This window comes from Phyllobates terribilis, unplaced genomic scaffold, assembly GCF_046119375.1.
Source record: "Phyllobates terribilis strain yellow unplaced genomic scaffold, ASM4611937v1 Scaffold_3__8_contigs__length_932513732, whole genome shotgun sequence".
Taxonomy (NCBI): Eukaryota; Metazoa; Chordata; class Amphibia; order Anura; family Dendrobatidae; genus Phyllobates; species Phyllobates terribilis.
Window position 1 is genome coordinate 655,086,196 of NW_027362763.1, and position 26,041 is coordinate 655,112,236.

A 26,041-nucleotide genomic window follows, 5' to 3' on the forward strand; every position below is an offset into this window, starting at 1 on the left:
TTTGACAAATAGTATAGGGGAGGGAGGATGAGTGGTTTGGAGGAAGATAGAGAGATTTCCCAGGGAGGGAGAGGTTCATAATATTTTCTATATCAGTATATAATCTACGATCTGGCTCCTGTTACTGATGGAATGACTTCTTCACCCCCTTAGAGGGATCTGTACACACAATATATAGAATATTGCGCCTGTAAATACATGTTAATAATTCATTAACCTAGAGCCGGTACTGAGCCTGACATCAATCTCACAGCTGTGAGTCTGACAGGCGAGAACTAATGCCCGAGGATGAAGTGTGGGCATGACGCTGCGGAGCTTGTTATACCCTGTCTGCAGACGGCACAGTCTGCCATGTACAGCCGGATACGTCTGTGGCGAGGGCATCGATCAATATGAAGACAACTAGATGTGACCCCAAGTCTAGATAGAAGGGGTAGACATCAACTTTAAAACAAACTCCCTTTACCAATGCAATTACCCATTTGTGGAGCAGGAGAGGTGACGGCTGCACAGGACACTATAAAAGAGCCGGTACGTGCCGATGGGTAAGAGGAGGAGGCGAAGCTTGATGGCCCTGATGGAAAATCACAAGCCCATTCATAGTTCTGCTGTACAGTCTGTGACAGAGAAGGCCTAGGGCCGGACGGTGGCTGGAACCTCAGGAACCTCATTTAGGTTTGGTCCATAGTGAAGGTGATGGACTCCAATGCAAAAAGTGCAACCTGATGAATCAGAAATCGCACAGTATTTATAGCAATGGAAATTTTATTTTGGGCAAGAAGACCATTGGCCATCATCAGGGCTAAGGCTCTGTAGCCCTTATATGAACACAGCTACTTTTAAAGCAATGATTCATAGATGTAGACCTTCCGCATTGTAGTCACTCCACTAAGAGGGAGTAGCAGGGAAGTGGATCACCACATTCAATAAGAGCAGGGAAGTAGACTGTCCCCATTAACAACAGGGAAATAGACGTATCACATCTCAGTCCTGTCACTGAATGTATCCTTGGTTTCATCCATTAACAAAAGAGGGGGTTAGACTACCCCCCATTGCGGTTCCCATTGTAGTCACTCCACTTACTGACAGCATGGAAGTGGATCACCACATTCACTAAGAGCAGGGAAGTAGACTGTCCCCATTAACAACAGGGAAATAGAGGTCTCACATCTCAGTCCTGTCACTGAATGTATCCTTGGTTTCATCCATTAACAAAAGAGGGGGTTAGACTACCCCCCATTGCGGTTCCCATTGTAGTCACTCCACTTACTGACAGCATGGAAGTGGATCACCCCATTCACACTAATTTCACCGAGAGCAGGGAAGTAGACTGTCCCACTTCCTGTCACTTAACTAGCTGACATCACTGAAATAGACCACTCACATCTCAATCCTTCCACAGCATGTAAGCCTTGAGCAAACCACAACGCAGTTCATCCATTAACTACAAGAAGTGGTTAGACTACCCCCATAGCGGTCCTCTGACAAACACTCCCACTGCGCTCTCTCCAATGATAGCAGGAGAGTAGACTACCCCCACTGCAGTCCCTCCTATGACTGAAAGCAGGAGAGTAGACAATACCCATTGCAGTCCTTTAAATGCCTGACAGCAAAAGACTTCTCTCAGTACAGTCCCTCCAATGACTGACAGCAGTAGACAGTTTTTCAATGACTGAAAAAAGGAGCGTTGACTACCCCAAATGCTCTTCTCCAGTGACATACAGCAAGAGTGTAGACCACCCCCATTGCAGTCCCTCCAACGACTGAAAGCACGAGAGAAGACTACCCTCACTGCCGTCCCTCCAACGACTGACAGCAGAAGACAGTTTTTCAATGACAGAAAAAAGGAGCGTAGACTACCCCAAATGCTCTTCTCCAGTGACATACAGCAGGGGTATAGACTACCCCCATTGCAGTCCCTCCAACGCCTGAAAGCACAAGAGTAGACTACCCCCATTGCAGTCCCTCCAACGACTGACAGCAGGGAAGAGAGACCAGCACAATTCCAATCCCTCCACTTTCTGATGCTTGGGAAGTCGTCCACTCCATCAGAGACCCCTCTGCAGAATGACAGCAGGAGAGCAGACCGTCAAAATCCCATCATTAATTAAAAGAAGAGAATCACAGACCGGTTTATATGCTAATTCTGTCTCTTCACAATTAAAAGAGTTGTCATATTATTGCTCTCATTGATTTGCTTGACCCGAGATTGATACCGAAGGACGTGGAGCGGCTGAAGAAGGCTCCGCACCGGGAGGGGCGCAGCTTAATTTGAGCCTCCCTCATTAGTGTTTACCCCCCAGTTAGATGAACGAACCTTCCTTTATTTAATGTCAAACAACACAGTAATAATGCATCTTGATAATAGTTGTCTTTTAAGATCTGTCAAGCAGCTCGTTACAAAGCAGATCCCCCCGAAGACTCCATACAATAACTGTGTATCTTATAGCGGGGCTTGTGGGGAAACTTCACAAGATTATTATGCAAATTGCCTATAATGCAGCTGGCATGGACCGTTCCCTAAAGGAGCAGACATCACCCAGGCAGAATACATAATGCTCCTCTGCAAGAAGCCGCTCCGGATTAACCCTGTGTAAGGAGGAGAGAACACCTGACAGCTGGTGCGGAGGGTCTCCAGGACGGGGTATTATAAGAGCACAGCAGAAGTTATAAAGCTGGGGAGAATAACGGACCCCAAAACCTGACAGAGGAGGAGAACCAGCAAATGTTAGGTCTGATAGTGGTATAAGAGCACTCAGACTATCATATAACTAGAGAACCAGCGTTCTTACTGCTCCCTATGTACAAGAATATAACTACTATAATACTGCTCCCTATGTACTAGAATATAACTACTATAATACTGCTCCTATGTACAAGAATATAACTACTATAATACTGCCCCTATGTACAAGAATATAACTACTATAATACTGCCCCCTATGTACAAGAATATAACTACTATAATACTGCCCCCTATGTACAAGAATATAACTACTATAATACTGCCCCTATGTACAAGAATATAACTACTATAATACTGCCCCCTATGTACAAGAATATAACTACTATAATACTGCCCCTATGTACAAGAATATAACTACTATAATACTGCTCCTATGTACAAGAATATAACTACTATAATACTGCCCCTATGTACAAGAATATAACTACTATAATACTGCTCCCTATGTACTAGAATATAACTACTATAATACTGCTCCCTATGTACAAGAATATAACTACTATAATACTGTCCCCTATGTACAAGAATATAACTACTATAATACTGACCCTATATACAAGACTATAACTACTATAATACTGCTCCTATGTACAAGAATATAACTACTATAATACTGCTCCTATGTACAAGAATATAACTACTATAATACTGCCCCCTATGTACAAGAATATAACTACTATAATACTGCCCCTATGTACAAGAATATAACTACGATAATACTGTTCCTATGTACAAGAATATAACTACTATAATACTGCTCCTAGGTACAAGAATATAACTACTATAATACTGCTCCTATGTACTAGAATATAACTACTATAATACTGCTCCTATGTACTAGAATATAACTACTATAATACTGCTCCTAGGTACAAGAATATAACTACTATAATACTGCTCCTAGGTACAAGAATATAACTACTATAATACTGCTCCTAGGTACAAGAATATAACTACTATAATACTGCTCCTATGTACTAGAATATAACTACTATAATACTGCTCCTAGGTACAAGAATATAACTACTATAATACTGCTCCTATGTACTAGAATATATCTACTATAATACTGCTCCCTATGTACAAGAATATAACTACTATAATACTGCCCCTATGTACAAGAATATAACTACTATAATACTGACCCCTATGTACAAGAATATAACTACTATAATACCGCTCCTATGTACTAGAATATAACTACTATAATACTGCTATGTACAAGAATATAACTACTATAATACTGCTCCTATGTACAAGAATATAACTACTATAATACCGCCCCTATGTACAAGAATATAACTACTATAATACTGCTCCCTATGTACAAGAATATAACTACTATAATACTGCTCCTATGTACAGGAATATAACTACTATAATACTGCTCCCTATATACAAGAATATAACTACTATAATACTGCTCCCTATGTACAAGAATATAACTACTATAATACTGCCCCCTATGTACAAGAATATAACTACTATAATACTGCCCCCTATGTACTAGAATATAACTACTATAATACTGCTCCTATGTACAAGAATATAACTACTATAATACTGCTCCTATGTACAAGAATATAACTACTATAATACCGCCCCTATGTACAAGAATATAACTACTATAATACTGCTCCCTATGTACAAGAATATAACTACTATAATACTGCTCCTATGTACAAGAATATAACTACTATAATACTGCTCCCTATGTACAAGAATATAACTACTATAATACTGCCCCTATGTACAAGAATATAACTACTATAATACTGCCCCCTATGTACAAGAATATAACTACTATAATACTGCTCCTATGTACTAGAATATAACTACTATAATACTGCTCCTATGTACAAGAATATAACTACTATAATACTGCTCCTATGTACAAGAATATAACTACTATAATACTGCCCTCTATGTACAAGAATATAACTACTATAATACTGCTCCTATGTACAGGAATATAACTACTATAATACTGCTCCCTATGTACAAGAATATAACTACTATAATATTGCTCCTATGTACAAGAATATAATTACTATAATATTGCTCCTATGTACAAGAATATAACTACTATAATACTGCCTCTATATACAAGAATATAACTACTATAATACTGCCCCTATGTACAAGAATATAACTACTATAATACTGCCTCCTATGTACAAGAATATAACTACTATAATACTGCCCCCTATGTACAAGAATATAACTACTATAATACTGCCCCCTATGTACAAGAATATAACTACTATAATACTGCTCCTATGTACAAGAATATAACTACTATAATACTGCCTCCTATGTACAAGAATATAACTACTATAATACTGCCCCCTATGTACAAGAATATAACTACTATAATACTGCTCCCTATGTACAAGAATATAACTACTATAATACTGCCCCTATGTACAAGAATATAACTACTATAATACTGCCCCCTATGTACAAGAATATAACTACTTTAATACTGCTCCTATGTACAAGAATATAACTACTATAATACTGCCCCTATGTACAAGAATATAACTACTATAATACTGCCCCCTATGTACAAGAATATAACTACTATAATACTGCTCCTATGTACAAGAATATAACTACTATAATACTGCCCCTATGTACAAGAATATAACTACTATAATACTGCCCCCCTATGTACAAGAATATAACTACTATAATACTGCTCCTATGTGCAAGAATATAACTACTATAATACTGCCCCTATGTACAAGAATATAACTACTATAATACTGTTCTATGTACAAGAATATAACTACTATAATACTGCTATGTACAAGAATATAACTACTATAATACTGCCCCTATGTACAAGAATATAACTAGTATAATACTGCCCCTATGTACAAGAATATAACTACTATAATACTGTTCTATGTACAAGAATATAACTACTATAATACTGCTCCTATGTACAAGAATATAACTACTATAATACTGCTCCTATGTACAAGAATATATCTACTATAATACTGCCTCCTATGTGCAAGAATATAACTACTATAATACTGCCCCCTATGTACAAGAATATAACTACTATAATACTGCCCCCTATGTACAAGAATATAACTACTGTAAGGTTAGGCGCACATGTAACGTTTTTGATGCGTTTTCGCGGCGGCTAATGGGTGTTGAAACTCTGTGGAAATGCTGCGAGTAGTAACCGGGTCAGCAGAGGAGGAGTACTACTCCAATAGTCCGACCGCAGCTGCCATTGATAACAGCGAGAGCGGCGCAGCGGAGGGGAGCAGTAGTCTCCTCAGCCGAGCCGGGAACCACTCGCAGTAAAAAAACAAAAACCACTATTCTCACCTATCCGGCAATGTCCCCCGGTGATGTTAACCTCCCAGCGGTACACTGCCGGGAGCGCGCTCTCTCCCAGCAGTGTACTGCACTGCCAGGACCTGCGGTCATGTGAGATCTCAGCTGAAGATCAGCTGAGAGCTCACGTGACCTCACTTTACGGCACCGGTGCTGCGTGGGAACATTCTCAAAAATGTTCCCACCAGTTCTGATCTGCAGCTGATGAACCCCAGTGACCTCCTGCACAGCAATGTACACTGACAGGAGTAATTTTACACTCCTGTCAGTGTACATTGCTGTCTTCTACAGCAGTGACATCAGTGATTGCTGATGTCAGTGCTGTAGAAGTGACCCAGATCGCCGAGGGACAATCGTGACGGCGGTAATCGTGGACTAAGTCGTGACGGCGGACAGGTGAGGGATATGGTTGTTTTTTTTTTTTTACTTTTTTTCAGAAGATCGAGGGATTCGGTGACCGAGAATACAATAAAAAAAATATTTAAAACCGTGTGTTTTTTATTTCATTAAAATACTTTATTCTGGCCGTGTCTTTTATTGAAAAGGCGGCGATAACTTTACTACGCAGTTAGTAATGGGGGCGTTTTATAGATGCCCTCCATTACTAACCTGGGCTTCACGTCAGCCACCAATACAAAGCTGACGTGAATCCCAACCCTGTTACCCCACTCGCTACAGGGCAGTGGGAAGAGCGGAGGCTAAGCGCCAGATTTGGTGCAACTTATGGATTCGCCATTTCTGGGACTGCTGAGGGGTGATATTATTGGCCGAGGAGGGGGCTAGTATCGATGGCCCCTTCCCTGGCTATTAATATCAGCCCACAGCTGTCTGTTTAGTCTTTTCTGGTTAGATTTTATAGGGGGACCCTACGTCAATTTTTTTCTGGGGTCCCCCTGTAATATAGCCAGTAAAGGCTAAGCAAACAGCTGTGGGCTGATATTAATAGCCAGGGAACATTGTTGGCTAATGGCCCCTTCCCCAGCTACTAATATCAGCCCCCCGCAGTCGGCTTTCCCTCTGCTGGCTAAGAAAATGATGCAGGAGCCCACACCATTTTTTTTTAATTTATAGGCTCTGTGCCCACAATCCGGATGTAGCAGCGCTTTGGATGCATATTTTTTGCTGCGTCCAAAACATTGCATTCTATTGAACACAGGTAAATCCACATTTGTTCACTGAACCATGCAGATTTACCGCATTCAATACATTCTAGTGGTCAAATTTCTGCTGCAGAGACTAGCGACTCCGCAAGAGAATTTGACATGCTGCAGTCCTGAAAGACGCGCTGCATGTCAGTTTCCACGGGTGATTCGCAGCCTCCGATGCATGCATAGTGGACATGGGATTTCTAGAGATCCCATCCACTATTCTGTAACATCTGGACGCTGTATAAACACGCAGCGGCTCCTGGCCGTGACCACGTACCTAAACTCACCCACAGCATGTCAATTTCTGTAGCGGGCACGCTAGTCTCTGCTGCAGATTTTGACTGATTGAAGTGTCATTACATGCGGTGGATTAACATGTAACTACAACAAAAGTGCAGCATTGGAACAACAGGTTTTGGTTGCAGCAAACGGTGCTGGTTGCTGTTCATAGGGACGTAGTAGCTAACTAAACAGCTGTGAGCTGTTAATAATAGCCAGGGACCATGTTTGTCTAATAGCACCTTCCTAGGCTAAAAATAGCAGCTCACAGCTGTCCCAGAAATTACATGAATGGAAATGCTAATGAAGATTGGGTGTATGGGATTAGCTGACACCTAGCTCTTTTGTTTGGTGATGGCAAGGTGTCAATCAGACGCTGTCATCACCAAACCTAATTAAAGTAAAGAGTTAAATAAACACACAGACACAGAGTAAACACTTTATTTGAAATACAACAGACACATTCTTTAATCATTTAAATTAACCAATATACTCACCCCAGTTCTGACGGTAATCCAAAAAGCAAAGTCCCACCAAATAACTTTATTTTGCTCCAAAAAGCATTCATTGATGTACAAAAACGCTTCAAAAAATGCATAAAAAACATGAGTTTTGTCTGCACCGTTTTTGCTGCCAAGGAGATGCAGAAAAGCTGCAGAAATTTCTGCTTCAAATCCTGAACATACGCACATAGCCTAATACTGCCCCCTATGTACCACCGCTCTGCTCTAATTGCCCTGTTGAAGCACTTATGTCTGCCATAATGAACTGCTCGGTGTATACATCATTATTCGGACGTTGTAAATCAATAAAGTGTTTAACAGGAGGCTCCCGCAGGAAATTATCTCCACAAATGGCAGGTGAATATCTGATTGTTGAGCTCCTTTGTACTAAATAAATATTTGTAACAATTATCTTATCTCAGTTCTGCTGAATCCACCGAAAAACATCGGATTCCTGTTCTCACCATTTTTGTTGCCGATGACTTTGAAAACAAATTTATTTTTATCACATATTCCAATTTCTCACAGGATCTACAAATGTAGAAGATGTCACCTGCAGTCCTATGTAACACCACAGATAACACAGTGATCACTCTCTGAGTACAGATAATGTAGAAGATGTCACCTGCAGTCCTATGTAACACCACAGATAACACAATGATAACTCTCTGAGTACAGATAATGTAGTAGATGTCACCTGCAGTCCTATGTAACACCACAGATAACACAGTGATAACTCTCTGAGTACAGATAATGTAGTAAATGTCACCTGCAGTCCTATGTAACACCACAGATAACACAGTGATAACTCTCTGAGTACAGATAATGTAGTAAATGTCACCTGCAGTCCTATGTAACACCACAGATAACACAGTGATAACTCTCTGAGTACAGATAATGTAGTAGATGTCACCTGCAGTCCTATGTAACACCACAGATAACACAGTGATAACTCTCTGAGTACAGATAATGTAGTAGATGTCACCTGCAGTCCTATGTAACACCACAGATAACACAGTGATAACTCTCTGAGTACAGATAATGTAGTAGATGTCACCTGCAGTCCTATGTAACACCACAGATAACACAGTGATAACTCTCTGAGTACAGATAATGTAGTAGATGTCACCTGCAGTCCTATGTAAGACCACAGATAACACAGTGATAACTCTCTGAGTACAGATAATGTAGTAGATGTCACCTGCAGTCCTATGTAACAGCACAGATAACAGTGATATCTCTCTGAGTACAGATAATGTAGTAGATGTCACCTGCAGTCCTATGTAACACCACAGATAACACAGTGATAACTCTCTGAGTACAGATAATGTAGTAGATGTCACCTGCAGTCCTATGTAACACCACAGATAACACAGTGATAACTCTCTGAGTACAGATAATGTATTAGATGTCACCTGCAGTCCTATGTAACACCACAGATAACACAGCGATATCTCTCTAAGTACAGATAACGTAGTAGGTGTCACCTGCAGTCCTATGTAACACCACAGATAACAGTGATAGCTCTGAGTAGAGATAATGTAGTAGATGTCACCTGCAGTCCTATGTAACACCACAGATAACACAGTGATAACTCTCTGAGTACAGATAATGTAGTAGATGTCACCTGCAGTCCTATGTAACACCACATATAACACAGTGATAACTCTCTGAGTACAGATAATGTAGTAGATGTCACCTGCAGTCCTATGTAACACCACAGATAACACAGTGATAACTCTCTGAGTACAGATAATGTAGTAGATGTCACCTGCAGTCCTATGTAACACCACATATAACACAGTGATAACTCTCTGAGTACAGATAATGTAGTAGATGTCACCTGCAGTCCTATGTAACACCACATATAACACAGTGATATCTCTCTGAGTACAGATAATGGAGTAGATGTCACCTGCAGTCCTATGTAACACAGAGATCCCGCACAGCTTTTCATGCTTCCGTCCTTCTCAGCGCAGGATTTTGGGGGTCCCGGGGTGTCTGCGGGGGGCGCTATCTTCTATATACATACTCTGGAGGTGAGCTCTTATGGTTATGATCTCACACCTCACTTTCGGGATTCGCGGCGGCGGCTTCTTGTCGCCTCATCTGTTAATTTGTGAAGTTAAATAGGATAATTGTGGGAATGTGGTGAAGACTTCGTCACTGACGTTGGGGGAGTGAATGTGAAATATGGAAACTCTTTCCCTGGTGGGCCGGTTAACCCTTCATGGGCAACTGATAATATCTGCAATCGTGCTTCATTCTCCTCATCCCCGGATCTGTAGGGTCTCGTGGTGCGGACCACCGCCCAGTGCACTCACGTGGTGCTGACGTTACCTTTGCTGGTCCTTACTGTGCGGTTCCTACATTATGGCGCCATACAACGATCATATTACTGTCCTGCTCACAATCAGGGGTTCATTAAAGGTTTTCTACTCATTTTTTAGGTTTTGTTTGTTATTTTAGGTACGATTGCGAGTTTGGAGCCATCCTTCTAAAGGTGGAAACCCCCTCGAAAGTCTTTACTATTGCAGCTTCCAGCCTAAGTACTAAAGTCACAGATACTGAGTCCTAAAGAAAACCCAGTCCCTATATTGAGAGGACAAGAATCAAAAACATGAGCCTCTAGATGTACATAACCCACAGATACCCTCTATAGTCCTGCTGGGGACCAGGTGTAACTGCATACTTTATATCTCACTAGGTACAGCCATCCATATTTCTGTCCAGCAGCTACAACGATGCCTTCACCCTGTGACAGTCTTTGCACTGGTTGCCCATCCTTTACAAAGTCCAATATAAACTTACATCTCTCACTCACAAAGCTCTTCACAGTTCTGCACTACCCTACATCTCTGTCTGTCACCCTACTGTCATCTCCACACTTGTGCACCGCCCTACATCTCCTCCTCATCTCTGTCTACCACTTACCCGTCCTCTCCACAGTGCTGCACTGCCCTACATATCATCCTCATCTCTGTCTATCACCCTACCCATCCTCTCCACAGTGCTGCACCGCCCTACATCTCCTCCTCATCTCAGTCTATCACCCTAACCGTCCTCTCCACAGTGCTGCACCGCCCTACATATCCTCCCTCATCTCTGTCTACCACCTACCCATCCTCTCCACAATGCTGCACCGCCCTACATCTCCTCTTCATCTCTGCCTACCATCTACCCATCCTCTCCACAATACTGCACCGCCCTACATATCCTCCTCATCTCTGTCTATCACCCTACCCGTCCTCTCCACAGTGCTGCACCGTCCTACATATCCTCCTCATCTCTGTCTATCACCTACCTGTCCTCTCCATAGTGCTACACCGCCCTACATCTCCTCCTCATCTCCGTCTATCACCCTACCCATCCTCTCCACAGTGCTGCATCACCCTACATCTCCTCCCTCATCTCTGTCTACCACCTACCCATCCTCTCCACAATGCTGCACCGCCCTACATCTCCTCTTCATCTCTGCCTACCATCTACCCATCCTCTCCACAATGCTGCACCGCCCTACATATCCTCCTCATCTCTGTCTATCACCCTACCCGTCCTCTCCACAGTGCTGCACCGTCCTACATATCCTCCTCATCTCTGTCTATCACCTACCTGTCCTCTCCATAGTGCTACACCACCCTACATCTCCTCCTCATGTCTGTCTATCACCCTACCCGTCCTCTCCACAGTGCAGCACCGCCCTACATATCCTCCTCATCTCAGTCTACCACTTACCTGTCCTCTCCACAGTGCTACACCACCCTACATCTCCTCCTCATCTCTGTCTATCACTCTACCCGTCCTCTCCACAGTGCTGCACCGCCCTACATATCCTCCTCATCTCTGTCTATCACCTATCTGTCCTCTCCACAGTGCTGCACCGCCCTACATATCCTCCTCATCTCTGTCTATCACCCTACCCGTCCTCTCCACAGTGCTGCACCGCCCTCCATATCCTCCTCATCTCAGTCTACCACTTACCCGTCCTCTCCACAGTGCTGCACCGCCCTACATCTCCTCCTCATCTCTGTCTATCACCCTAACTGTCCTCTCCACAGTGCTGTATCACCCTACATCTCCTTCTCATCTCTGTCTATCACCCTACCCGTCCTCTCCACAGTGCTGCACCGCCCTCCATATCCTCCTCATCTCAGTCTACCACTTACCCGTCCTCTCCATAGTGCAGCACCGCCCTACAGCTCCTCCACATCTCTGTCTATCACACCACTTGTCCTCTCCACAGTGCTGCACTGCCCTACATCTCCTCCTCATCTCTGTCTATCACTCTACCCGTCCTCTCCACAGTGCTGCACCACCCTACATCTCCTCCTCATCTCTGTCTACCACCTACCCGTCCTCTCCACAGTGCTGCACCACCCTACATCTCCTCCTCATCTCTGTCTACCACCTACCCGTCCTCTCCACAGTGCTGCACCACCCTACAGCTCCTCCACATCTCTGTCTATCACACCACCTGTCCTCTCCACAGTGCTGCACTGCCCAACATCTCCTCCTCATCTCAGTCTATCACCCTAACCGTCCTCTGACCAGTGCTGCACCGCCCTACATCTCCTCCTCATCTGTCTATCACTCTACCCATTCTCTCCACAGTGCTGCACCGCCCTACATCTCCTCCTCATCTCTGTCCACCACCTACCCGTCTTCTCCACACTGCTACACCACCCTACATCTCCTCCTCATCTCTGTCTACCACACTACCTGTCCTCTCCATACTGCTGCATGCCCTACATCTCCACATCTGTCTACCACCCTACCCGTCCTCTCCACAGTGCTAAACTGCCCTACATCTCCTCCTCATCTGTCTATCACCTACTGTCATGGGTGTGTCGCCACGAAGATCGTCACGAGTACACAGCCTGACTTCTCGCAGCTGACTTGTTGGTGCTTTGTGTTTTTCGGCAGTGAGGGAGTTAATTCTCTCTCTCTCTGTGCTAGACGAGGTCCAGCCTCGCCCAGCTGCAATCAATACTGCTGTAGTGAGACTCCTTCAAATGCTTGCTGGTCTGTTTGGGAAGTGTCGGTGAAAGCATTTCATTCAGACTAACAGAGCGGATCGTGGTGTTTGGAGTTTCTGAGATAAGTGTATTTGGAGTGTTTTTTCCCTTCCTCGCTTTATCATTTATCTCCTTTCCCGTTGGTGTTCCCTCTGTTGTAGTTGTGTAGTTGTTGTATGCAAGGTGGTTTTGGTTTTTCCCTTGTACTGTCTCGTTCGTCTAAGTACTGTGTGTGGGCATATTATTACTTGTCCCCTTTTGTTGTGATCGGGGTCCTTCTCAGGACTAGATTACTTAGGTGCAGGGATCCTCAGGAGGTAGGGGTTACGCTGGCGGCCTGGACCTCTGTACCTTTAACAGTACCTCCAGGTGGAGGGACTAGTCAGGGCCCCAGCTTAGGGTCAGCTTAGGCCCCCTACCTCCAGTATACAGAGACAGCGTGACATTTTCACCGACCCACTTAGTTTTTCTCCAGCTACCATGGATCCAGTAGCCGGTCTAGCTCGGCAGTTGCAGAGTTTGTCCATGGAGCTGGCGGACGTTAGGTCCAAGGTTTTGCATCCTCAGGAGCAAGCCGGACCAGAACCTAAAGTAGCTCTCCCTGACAGGTTCACTGGGGGGCGGGACAAGTTTTTTGTTTTCCGGGAGGCATGCAAGTTGTACTTTCGGCTGCGGCCTCGGTCATCGGGGAGTGAAGAACAAAGGGTGGGAATTGTCATCTCGCTCCTACAAGGGGACCCACAATCTTGGGCGTTCTCTCTTCCCCCGGGCTCCCCGGCTCTCCAGTCAGTGGATAGGTTTTTCGCTGCTCTGGGACTCGTATATGATGACCCAGATCGGATCTCCCTTGCTGAGTCTAAGTTACGTAGGATCCAGCAGGGAGATCGCCCGGCGGAGGAATTCTGTTCGGAGTTCCGTAGGTGGGCCACGGACACTCAGTGGAATGACCCGGCTCTTAGGAGCCAGTTTTGTCATGGTTTATCCGACAAATTACAGGATGTATTGGCACAGTATGACTCTCCCGCGTCACTGGAAGCCGCTATGGCCCTTGCTATTCGCGTTGACAGACGGCTTCGGGAGAGGTGCGGGATAACTCTACCCCCTGTGATGACTCCACCTCCTACAAGGTCCCCTCATATGGTGGTTCCCCTGGTCAGTCCAGAGGAGCCTATGCAATTAGGAGGGACATCATTTCGGGGGAGGGGACCGGTGGTGCGCCATAAGACAGGAAGGTGTTTCTTCTGCGGGAGAAAGGGACATTTTATTGGGGGGTGTCCATCCCGTCCCTTGCAGAGTGAAGAGTCGTCGGAAAACTGTTGATCCCAGGTTGTGTGGTGGACGGCAATCTGGGAGTAGGTATTTCGTCCCTAGGTTCGTCTCAGTTTCTCGTACCGGCGGAGGTGGTGGTGGGTACGAGAACTGAGAGGATATCTGTTCTTCTGGATAGTGGGGCCGGGGCTAATCTGGTTGATGCTCGGTTTGCCCGGGTTCAAGGTATGCGATTGAGTGAGTTGGCTAAACCCATCCCCATATTCTCGATCGATGCCAGGCCTCTCGGTCAGGGAAGTTTTTTGCAAGCTGTGCATGACGTAAAACTTCAAGTGGGGGCGATACATAAAGAACTGTTGTCTTGCTACGTGTTGGAGGGTCTTCCCACTCCTATAATGTTGGGCCTTCCTTGGTTAGCTAAGCATAACCCGGTTATTAATTGGCAAACCAGAGAGATAAGCCAATGGAGTAAATTCTGTAATAAAAACTGCATGAACACGGTCATCGGTGCGGTTACTCCTTGGGTCTTACCTCCATTTCTGGCGGACTTTGAGGATGTATTCTCGGAGAAAGGGTGTCAGGAACTACCTCCTCATCGCGAGTATGACTGTTCTGTAAAACTGCTCCCTGAGGCCAAGTTACCTAAAGCTAGGTTGTATAACCTTTCTGGTCCTGAGAGGCAGGCCATGAAGGATTATATTTCAGAAAGTCTGGCTAAGGGGCATATTAGACCTTCATCTTCACCGGTGGCTGCGGGGTTCTTCTTTGTTAAGAAGAAAGATGGAGGCCTACGCCCTTGCCTGGATTTCCGTGAACTTAATCGGATTACGGTCCGAGATCCGTATCCGCTCCCACTTATTCCCGATCTCTTTAATCAGATCGTGGGCGCCAAATGGTTCTCTAAGTTGGATCTCAGGGGGGCGTACAATCTGATTAGGATGAAGGAGGGGGATGAGTGGAAGACGGCGTTTAACACTCCGGAGGGGCATTATGAGAACCTTGTCATGCCATTCGGTCTGACTAATGCCCCGGCGGTGTTCCAACACTTTGTTAATGACATTTTTCGCCGCCTGGTGGGACAGTTTGTTGTCATATATCTGGATGATATCTTAATTTACTCGCCGGATCTGGTGTCTCATCAGGAGCACGTTAGGCAGGTGTTACAGATCTTGTGGGATAATAAACTGTATGCCAAATGGGAAAAATGTGTGTTCGCCGTACAGGAACTCCAGTTTTTAGGCTTCCTGGTTTCAGCGTCCGGTTTTCGTATGGACCCTGGGAAAGTGCGGGCAGTTCTTGAGTGGGATCGGCCAGAGAATCTTAAGGCACTACAACGTTTCCTGGGGTTTGCTAATTATTACCGGAAGTTCATTCGTAATTTCTCGTCCATGGTTAAGCCTCTCACAGACATGACTAAAAAGGGGACGGATTTTTCTAGGTGGTCTGACAAGGCTTGTCAAGCATTCTCCTCCTTGAAAAAATGTTTTGCCTCGGCACCCATACTCATTCAACCTGATGCGTCACAGCCATTCATTGTAGAGGTAGACGCTTCCGAGGTAGGGGTGGGAGCAGTATTGTCACAAGGTTCGTCCCCTGGTAAGTGGCATCCGTGCGCCTTTTTCTCTAAAAAATTGTCGTCCGCTGAGAGGAATTACGATGTCGGCAATAGGGAACTCTTGGCCATTAAGTTAGCTTTTGAGTAGTGGCGCCATTTTTTGGAGGGGGCAGTCCATCCGGTCACCGTCATCACCGATCACAAGAACCTGCTATATCTGGAGTCCGCGAAACGTCTGAATCCCAGACAAGCTAGGTGGTCATTGTTTTTTACCAGGTTTAATTTTGTCGTTACATATCGTCCTGGGTCAAAAAATGTAAAGGCGGATGCCTTATCTCGTAGTTTCCCTGGGGCCGGGAATACGGACGACCCGATTCCTATCCTTCAGGAGGGGGTGGTGGTTTCGGCAGTTTGCTCTGAGCTGGAGGAGGAGGTATTGGAGGCTCAGGGGGACGCCCCTGTTGGACCTCCGGGGAGACTGTTTGTTCCAGATCAGTTGCGACAAAAGGTGATCGAGGCACACCATAACTCAGTTTTTGCAGGACACCCGGGGAGTAAAGCAACTGTGGATCTCCTCTCGCGTCGGTTTTGGTGGCCTAACTTACATAAGGAGGTGGTAACTTTTGTCGCGTCCTGTGGGGTTTGTGCGCGCTCTAAGACCTCACATACCCGTCCGTCTGGGGCCCTCTTACCTTTGAAGATCCCGGAGCGTCCTTGGACTCATCTGTCTATGGACTTTATTACGGACCTCCCTCCGTCTTCGGGTAAAACGGTCATACTCGTTGTAGTGGACAGGTTCACCAAGATGGCACATTTTATCGCTCTTCCGGCTCTCCCTAATGCTAAAACTCTTGCGCAGGTGTTCATTGGGGAGATTGTGAGGCTTCACGGGGTACCCTCCGAGGTGGTGTCTGATCGGGGGTCTCAGTTTGTGTCCAAGTTCTGGAAGGCGTTTTGTGCACGGCGGGGGATGCATTTGTCATTCTCATCGGCTTTTCATCCTCAGACCAATGGTCAGACGGAACGTATGAACCAGAGCTTGGAGACATATCTCCGGTGTTTTGTGTCAGAGAACCAGGAGGACTGGGCTTCTTTCTTACCTCTGGCAGAGTTTGCTCTTAATAATAGGCGGAGCGAGTCCACTGGTAAGTCCCCGTTTTTTGGGGCATATGGTTTTCACCCCCAGTTTTGTACTTTCAGTAGGGGGGGCTCTTCGGGGGTTCCTGAGGAGGAACGATTTTCCTCATCACTCGCTTCAGTATGGAGAGGGGTGCTGAAGAATCTGAATACTATGGGGAACCGATACAAACGTATGGCTGATAGGAGGAGAGTGTCTGGTCCGGACCTAAGTGTGAACGATCGGGTATGGTTGTCTACCAGGAATATTAAACTTAAGGTTCCCTCCTGGAAACTGGGTCCCAGGTTCATCGGGCCGTACAGAATCAGTTCTATTATTAATCCGGTGGCATTCCGTCTTGACCTCCCCCCTACGTTTAAAATTCACAACGTGTTCCACAGATCGTTGCTTAAGAGGTATGTGGCGCCGGTGGTACCGTCACCTTTACCTCCCCCTCCAGTGGTGGTCAATGGTAACTTGGAGTTCCAGGTATCGAGGGTCATCGATTCACGCTTTAATCGCCGGTCCCTTCAGTACCTGGTTCATTGGAAAGGGTATGGTCCTGAGGAGAGGATGTGGGTTCCTGCGTCGGATATTAACGCGGACCGATTAGTTCGGGCCTTCCACACGACTCACCCGGATAAACCTGGCCCTGAGGGTCCGGAGGCCCCTCGTAGAAGGGGGGGTACTGTCATGGGTGTGTCGCCACGAAGATCGTCACGAGTACACAGCCTGACTTCTCGCAGCTGACTTGTTGGTGCTTTGTGTTTTTCGGCAGTGAGGGAGTTAATTCTCTCTCTGTGCTAGACGAGGTCCAGCCTCGCCCAGCTGCAATCAATACTGCTGTAGTGAGACTCCTTCAAATGCCTGCTGGTCTGTTTGGGAAGTGTCGGTGAAAGCATTTCATTCAGACTAACAGAGCGGATCGTGGTGTTTGGAGTTTCTGAGATAAGTGTATTTGGAGTGTTTTTTCCCTTCCTCGCTTTATCATTTATCTCCTTTCCCGTTGGTGTTCCCTCTGTTGTAGTTGTGTAGTTGTTGTATGCAAGGTGGTTTTGGTTTTTCCCTTGTACTGTCTCGTTCGTCTAAGTACTGTGTGTGGGCATATTATTACTTGTCCCCTTTTGTTGTGATCGGGGTCCTTCTCAGGACTAGATTACTTAGGTGCAGGGATCCTCAGGAGGTAGGGGTTACGCTGGCGGCCTGGACCTCTGTACCTTTAACAGTACCTCCAGGTGGAGGGACTAGTCAGGGCCCCAGCTTAGGGTCAGCTTAGGCCCCCTACCTCCAGTATACAGAGACAGCGTGACACCTACCCGTTCTCTCCACACTTTACATTTCCTCTTCATCACTATCACCCTACCCGTGCTCTCTGTTCTGCAACTGATCTAAGACTAACATCCTCTATAATCTGAACCTCCCTCTTCTGTCTCCAAGACTTCTCTCGTGCTGAGCCAGTTTTCTGGAATGCACTACTCCGAAAGATCAAATTTATACCTAGCCACCACATTTATAAGCGTGCTTTAAAACCACATTTCCTTAGACAGGCCTATCCCCTCACTTGACTAATCTCACTCTTACATGTTCCCCCTTTGTAAATTTTACTCAGAATCTGGTCCCTCTCATCATCTATGTCCATATTCTCTATGCACCCAATAGCACTTGGTAACTGAACTGAGACAGACACTGGCTGATAATGTATCATACATGTACATATACAGATACCGGCTGATGACCGGTCATACATGTACATATACAGATACCGGCTGGTGACCGGTCATACATGTACATATACAGATGCTGGCTGGTGACCGGTCATACATGTACATATACAGATACCGGCTGATGACCGGTCATACATGTACATATGCAGATACCGGCTGGTGACCGGTCATACATGTACATATACAGATGCTGGCTGGTGACCGGTCATACATGTACATATACAGATACCGGCTGATGACCGGTCATACATGTACATATACAGATACTGGCTGATGACCGGTCATACATGAACATATACAGATACCGGCTGGTGACCGGTCATACATGAACATATACAGATACCGGCTGATGACCGGTCATACATTTACATATACAGATACCGGCTGATGACCGGTCATACATGTACAGATACCGGCTGATGACATATCATACATGTACATATACAGATACCGGCTGATGACCAGTCATACATGTAGATATACAGATACTGGCTGGTGACCGGTCATACATGTACATATACAGATACCGGCTGGTGACCGGTCATACATGTACATATACAGATACCGGCTGGTGACCGGTCATACATGTACATATACAGATGCTGGCTGGTGACCGGTCATACATGTACATATACAGATACTGGCTGATGACCGGTCATACATGTACATATACAGATACCGGCTGATGACCGGTCATACATGTACATATACAGATACCGGCTGATGACCGGTCATAGATGTACATATACAGATACCGGCTGATCAACGGTCATACATGTACATATACAGATACCGGCTGATGACCGGTCATACATGTACAGTACAGACCAAAAGTTTGGACACACCTTCTCACTTAAAGATTTTTCTGTATTTTCATGACTATGAAAATTGTACATTCACACTGAAGGCATCAAAACTATGAATTACCACATGTGGAATTATATACTTAACAAAAAAGTGTGAAACACCTGAAAATATGTCTTATATTCTAGGTTCTTCAAAGTAGCCACCTTTTGCTTTGATGACCGCTTTGCACACTCTTGGCATTCTCTTGATGAGCTTCAAGAGGTAGTCACCGGAAATGGTCTTCCAACAATCTTGAAGGAGTTCCCAGAGATGCTTAGCACTTGTTGGCCCTTTTGCCTTCACTCTGCGGTCCAGCTCACCCCAAACCATCTCGATTGGGTTCAGGTCTGGTGACTGTGGAGGCCAGGTCATCTGGCGTAGCCCCCCATCACTCTCCTTCTTGGTCAAATAGCCCTTACACAGCCTGGAGGTGTTTGGGGTCATTGTCCTGTTGAAAAATAAATGATGGTCCAACTAAATGCAAACCGGATGGAATAGCATGCCGCTGCAAGATGCTGTGGTAGCCATGCTGGTTCAGTCTGCCTTCAATTTTGAATAAATCCCCAACAGTGTCACCAGCAAAGCCCCCCCACACCATCACACCTCCTCCTCCATGCTTCACGGTGGGAACCAGGCATGTAGAGTCCATCCGTTCACCTTTTCTGCGTCGCACAAAGACACTGTGGTTGGAACCAAAGATCTCAAATTTGGACTCATCAGACCAAAGCACAGATTTCAACTGGTCTAATGTCCATTCCTTGTGTTCTTTAGCCCAAACAAGTCTCTTCTGCTTGTCGCCTGTCCTTAGCAGTGGTTTCCTAGCAGCTATTTTACCATGAAGGCCTGCTGCACAAAGTCTCCTCTTAGCAGTTGTTGTAGAGATGTGTCTGCTGCTAGAACTCTGTGTGGCATTGACCTGGTCTCTAATCTGAGCTGCTGTTAACCTGCGATTTCTGAGGCTGGTGACATGGATAAACTTATCCTCAGAAGCAGAGGTGACTCTTGGTCTTCCTTTCCTGGGGCGGTCCTCATGTGAGCCAGTTTCTTTGTAGCGCTTGATGGTTTTTGCAACTACACTTGGGGACACTTTCAAAGTTTGCCCAATTTTTCGCACTGACTGACCTTTATTTCTTAAAGTAATGATGGGCACTCGTTTTTCTTTACTTAGCTGCTTTTTTCTTGCCATAATACAAATTCTAACAATCTATTCAGTAGGACTATCAGCTGTGTATCCACCTGACTTCTGCACAACACAACTGATGGTCCCAACCCCATTTATAAGGCAAGAAATCCCACTTATTAAACCTGACAGGGCACACCTGTGAAGTGAAGACCATTTCCGGTGACTACCTCTTGAAGCTCATCAAGAGAATGCCAAGAGTGTGCAAAGCCGTCATCAAAGCAAAAGGTGGCTACTGTGAAGAACCTAGAATATAAGACATATTTTCAGTTGTTTCACACTTTTTTGTTAAGTATATAATTCCACATGTGGTAATTCATAGTTTTGATGCCTTCAGTGTGAATGTACAATTTTCATAGTCATGAAAATACAGAAAAATCTTTAAATGAGGTGTGTCCAAACTTTTGGTCTGTACTGTACATATACAGATACTGGCTGGAACCTCGCTACTGTTGTAATTGGTGAAGTATCTGTTACTTTTTATTGTCTTTATTGCTTATACAAGTCCCCTTTTAATTGTAAAGTGTTGCAGAATATGTTGGTCTCACACAAATAACATTATTATTATCCATATTACTGCTGATGCTTTGCAGCACTGGGGTCCTGGTGTCAAATACCCCCCAAGGACAATATCTGCAGGAGTCTTTATGTTCTCCCCGTGTTTCGTGGGTTTCCTCTGGGTTTTGCGGTTTCCTCCCTCACTCCAAAGACTGATAGGGAATGTGGATTGTGAGCCCCGATGGGGACAGTGATGATGTCTGTACAGCGCTGTGGTCTATGATGGCGCTATATAAGTGACTTACATAGATAATTACTGTACTAACTATACAGCTGCAGAGCTATACTAATTCTGCAATAGGTTATTGCTCCTCGCAGCACGGAGCGGAGCGGTCACTATGTGGGTGCAGTTTGCTGCTAATTGCTGTTTGGAGTGAGCTCTGCCGTATAATAGGTGCGGGCTCCAGTAATTAGGCGGCTTTTAATGATCTCCTCTGCAGTCACACCGAGATTTATACACTTTAAACAGTGTCAGGCCGACTGCGCAGTGAAGAGCGGAGAATTTATCGCCTATCGATGTGCTGTGTAATATACGGGGGATTGATGAGAAACCCCAGTGCTGAACCAAAGTCAGAGACATAGATTATAGCAGAAAAAGCCGCATCTGTTACATTGTATCCGGGCTAACAAGTCACAATATAGTAACAGGAGCGGAGCCGGAATCAGAAGTGTGACAAGAAGAGGAGGCTGAACACCACCGGTTAATGATGGCTGCCCCTCCTGATAGGAACAGAGCGTAGGCCATATACTCACTAAATCAAGAGCTGACGGCCATCCCCTGCAGAGCCATGTACAACGTCAGCAAGACAAGAAATGTCATGGTACACCCTAACCAGGCCAATAAATAATGGGAATATTCACATAACAGAAATATACCTGCAAAATACAAAGAACAAAAAAATAAAACTACTATAATACTGCCTCCTATGTACAAGAATATAACTACTATAATACTGCCCCCTATGTACAAGAATATAACTAATATAATACTGCTCCCTATGTACAAGAATATAACTACTATAATACTGCTCCTATGTACAAGAATATAACTACTATAATACTGCCCCCTATGTACAAGATTATAACTACTATAATACTGCTCCCTATGTACAAGAATATAACCACTATAATGCTGCTCCTATGTACAAGAATATAACTACTATAATACTGCCCCCTATGTACAAGAATATAACAACTATAATACTGCTCCTATGTACAAGAATATAACTGCTATAATACTGCTCCTATGTACAAGATTATAACTACTATAATACTGCCCCTATGTACAAGAATATAACTACTATAATACTGCCCCCTATGTACAAGAATATAACTACTATAATACTGCTCCTATGTACAAGAATATAACTACTATAATACTGCCCCCTATGTACAAGAATATAACTACTATAATACTGCTCCTATGTACAAGAATATAACTGCTATAATACTGCTCCTATGTACAAGAATATAACTACTATAATACTGCTCCTATGTACAAGAATATAACTACTATAATACTGCCCCCTATGTACAAGAATATAACTACTATAATACTGCTCCTATGTACAAGAATATAACTACTATAATACTGCCCCTATGTACAAGAATATAACTACTATAATACTGCCCCTATGTACAAGAATATAACTACTATAATACTGCCCCCTATATACAAGAATATAACTACTATAATACTGCTCCTATGTACAAGAATATAACTACTATAATACTGCCCCCTATGTACAAGAATATAACTACTATAATACTGCCCCTATGTACAAGAATATAACTACTATAATACTGCCCTCTATGTACAAGAATATAACTACTATAATACTGCTCCTATGTACAAGAATATAACTACTATAATACTGCCCCTATGTACAAGAATATAATTACTATAATACTGCTCCTATATACAAGAATATAACTACTATAATACTGCCTCCTATGTGCAAGAATATAACTACTATAATACTGCTCCTATGTACAAGAATATAACTACTATAATACTGCCCCCTATGTACAAGAATATAACTACTATAATACTGCTCCCTATGTACAAGAATATAACTACTATAATACTGCTCCTATGTACAAGAATATAACTACTATAATACTGCCCCCTATGTACAAGAATATAACTACTATAATACTGCTCCTATGTACAAGAATATAACTACTATAATACTGCCGCCTATGTACAAGATTATAACTACTATAATACTGCTCCCTATGTACAAGAATATAACCACTATAATACTGCTCCTATGTACAAGAATATAACTACTATAATACTGCTCCTATGTACAAGAATATAACTACTATAATACTGCCCCCTATGTACAAGAATATAACTACTATAATACTGCTCCTATGTACAAGAATATAACTGCTATAATACTGCTCCTATGTACAAGATTATAACTACTATAATACTGCCCCTATGTACAAGAATATAACTACTATAATACTGCCCCCTATGTACAAGAATATAACTACTATAATACTGCTCCTATGTACAAGAATATAACTACTATAATACTGCCCCCTATGTAAAAGAATATAACTACTAGAATACTGCTCCTATGTACAAGAATATAACTGCTATAATACTGCTCCTATGTACAAGAATATAACTACTATAATACTGCTCCTATGTACAAGAATATAATTACTATAATACTGCCCCCTATGTACAAGAATATAACTACTATAATACTGCTCCTATGTACAAGAATATAACTACTATAATACTGCCCCCTATATACAAGAATATAACTACTATAATACTGCTCCTATGTACAAGAATATAACTACTATAATACTGCCCCCTATGTACAAGAATATAACTACTATAATACTGCCCCTATGTACAAGAATATAACTACTATAATACTGCCCTCTATGTACAAGAATATAACTACTATAATACTGCTCCTATGTACAAGAATAAAACTACTATAATACTGCCCCTATGTACAAGAATATAACTACTATAATACTGCTCCTATATACAAGAATATAACTACTATAATACTGCTCCTATGTACAAGAATATAACTACTATAATACTGCTCCCTATGTACAAGAATATAACTACTATAATACTGCTCCTATGTACAAGAATATAACTACTATAATACTGCTCCTATGTACAAGAATATAACTACTATAATACTGCCCCCTATGTACAAGAATATAACTACTATAATACTGCTCCTATGTACAAGAATATAACTACTATAATACTGCCCCCTATACACAAGAATATAACTACTATAATACTGCTCCTATGTACAAGAATATAACTACTATAATACTGCCCCCTATGTACAAGAATATAACTACTATAATACTGCCCCTATGTACAAGAATATAACTACTATAATACTGCCCTCTATGTACAAGAATATAACTACTATAATACTGCTCCTATGTACAAGAATATAACTAATATAATACTGCCCCTATGTACAAGAATATAACTACTATAATACTGCTCCTATATACAAGAATATAACTACTATAATACTGCTCCTATGTACAAGAATATAACTACTATAATACTGCTCCTATGTACAAGAATATAACTACTATAATACTGCTCCTATGTACAAGAATATAACTACTATAATACATCCCCCTATGTACAAGAAAATAACTACTATAATACATTCCCCTATGTACAAGAATATTACTACTATAATACTGACCCCTATGTACAAGAATATAACTACTATAATACTGCCCCCTATGTACAAGAATATAACTACTATAATACTGCCCCTAAGTACAAGAAAATAACTACTATAATACTGCTCCTATGTACAAGCATATAACTACTATAATACTGCCCCCTATGTACAAGAATATAACTACTATAATACTGCTCCTATGTACAAGAATATAACTACTATAATACTGCCCCTATGTACAAGAATATAACTACTATAATACTGCCCCTATGTACAAGAATATAACTACTATAATACTGCCCCCTATATACAAGAATATAACTACTATAATACTGCTCCTATGTACAAGAATATAACTACTATAATACTGCCCCCTATGTACAAGAATATAACTACTATAATACTGCCCCTATGTACAAGAATATAACTACTATAATACTGCCCTCTATGTACAAGAATATAACTACTATAATACTGCTCCTATGTACAAGAATATAACTACTATAATACTGCCCCTATGTACAAGAATATAATTACTATAATACTGCTCCTATATACAAGAATATAACTACTATAATACTGCCTCCTATGTGCAAGAAAATAACTACTATAATACTGCTCCTATGTACAAGAATATAACTACTATAATACTGCCCCCTATGTACAAGAATATAACTACTATAATACTGCTCCCTATGTACAAGAATATAACTACTATAATACTGCTCCTATGTACAAGAATATAACTACTATAATACTGCCCCCTATGTACAAGAATATAACTACTATAATACTGCTCCTATGTACAAGAATATAACTACTATAATACTGCCCCCCATTTGTACAAGATTATAACTACTATAATACTGCTCCCTATGTACAAGAATATAACCACTATAATACTGCTCCTATGTACAAGAATATAACTACTATAATACTGCTCCTATGTACAAGAATATAACTACTATAATACTGCCCCCTATGTACAAGAATATAACTACTATAATACTGCTCCTATGTACAAGAATATAACTGCTATAATA

At 43.0% G+C, this 26,041-nt stretch overlaps 1 protein-coding gene across 5 annotated transcripts in view; it reads right to left on the bottom strand.

Annotated features, from left to right (window-relative positions):
- MDGA1 (MAM domain containing glycosylphosphatidylinositol anchor 1) overlaps positions 1-26,041 on the bottom strand; it is a 476,469-nt gene that overhangs the window by 222,427 nt on the left and 228,001 nt on the right. The gene's annotated exons all lie outside the window — the stretch shown is intronic.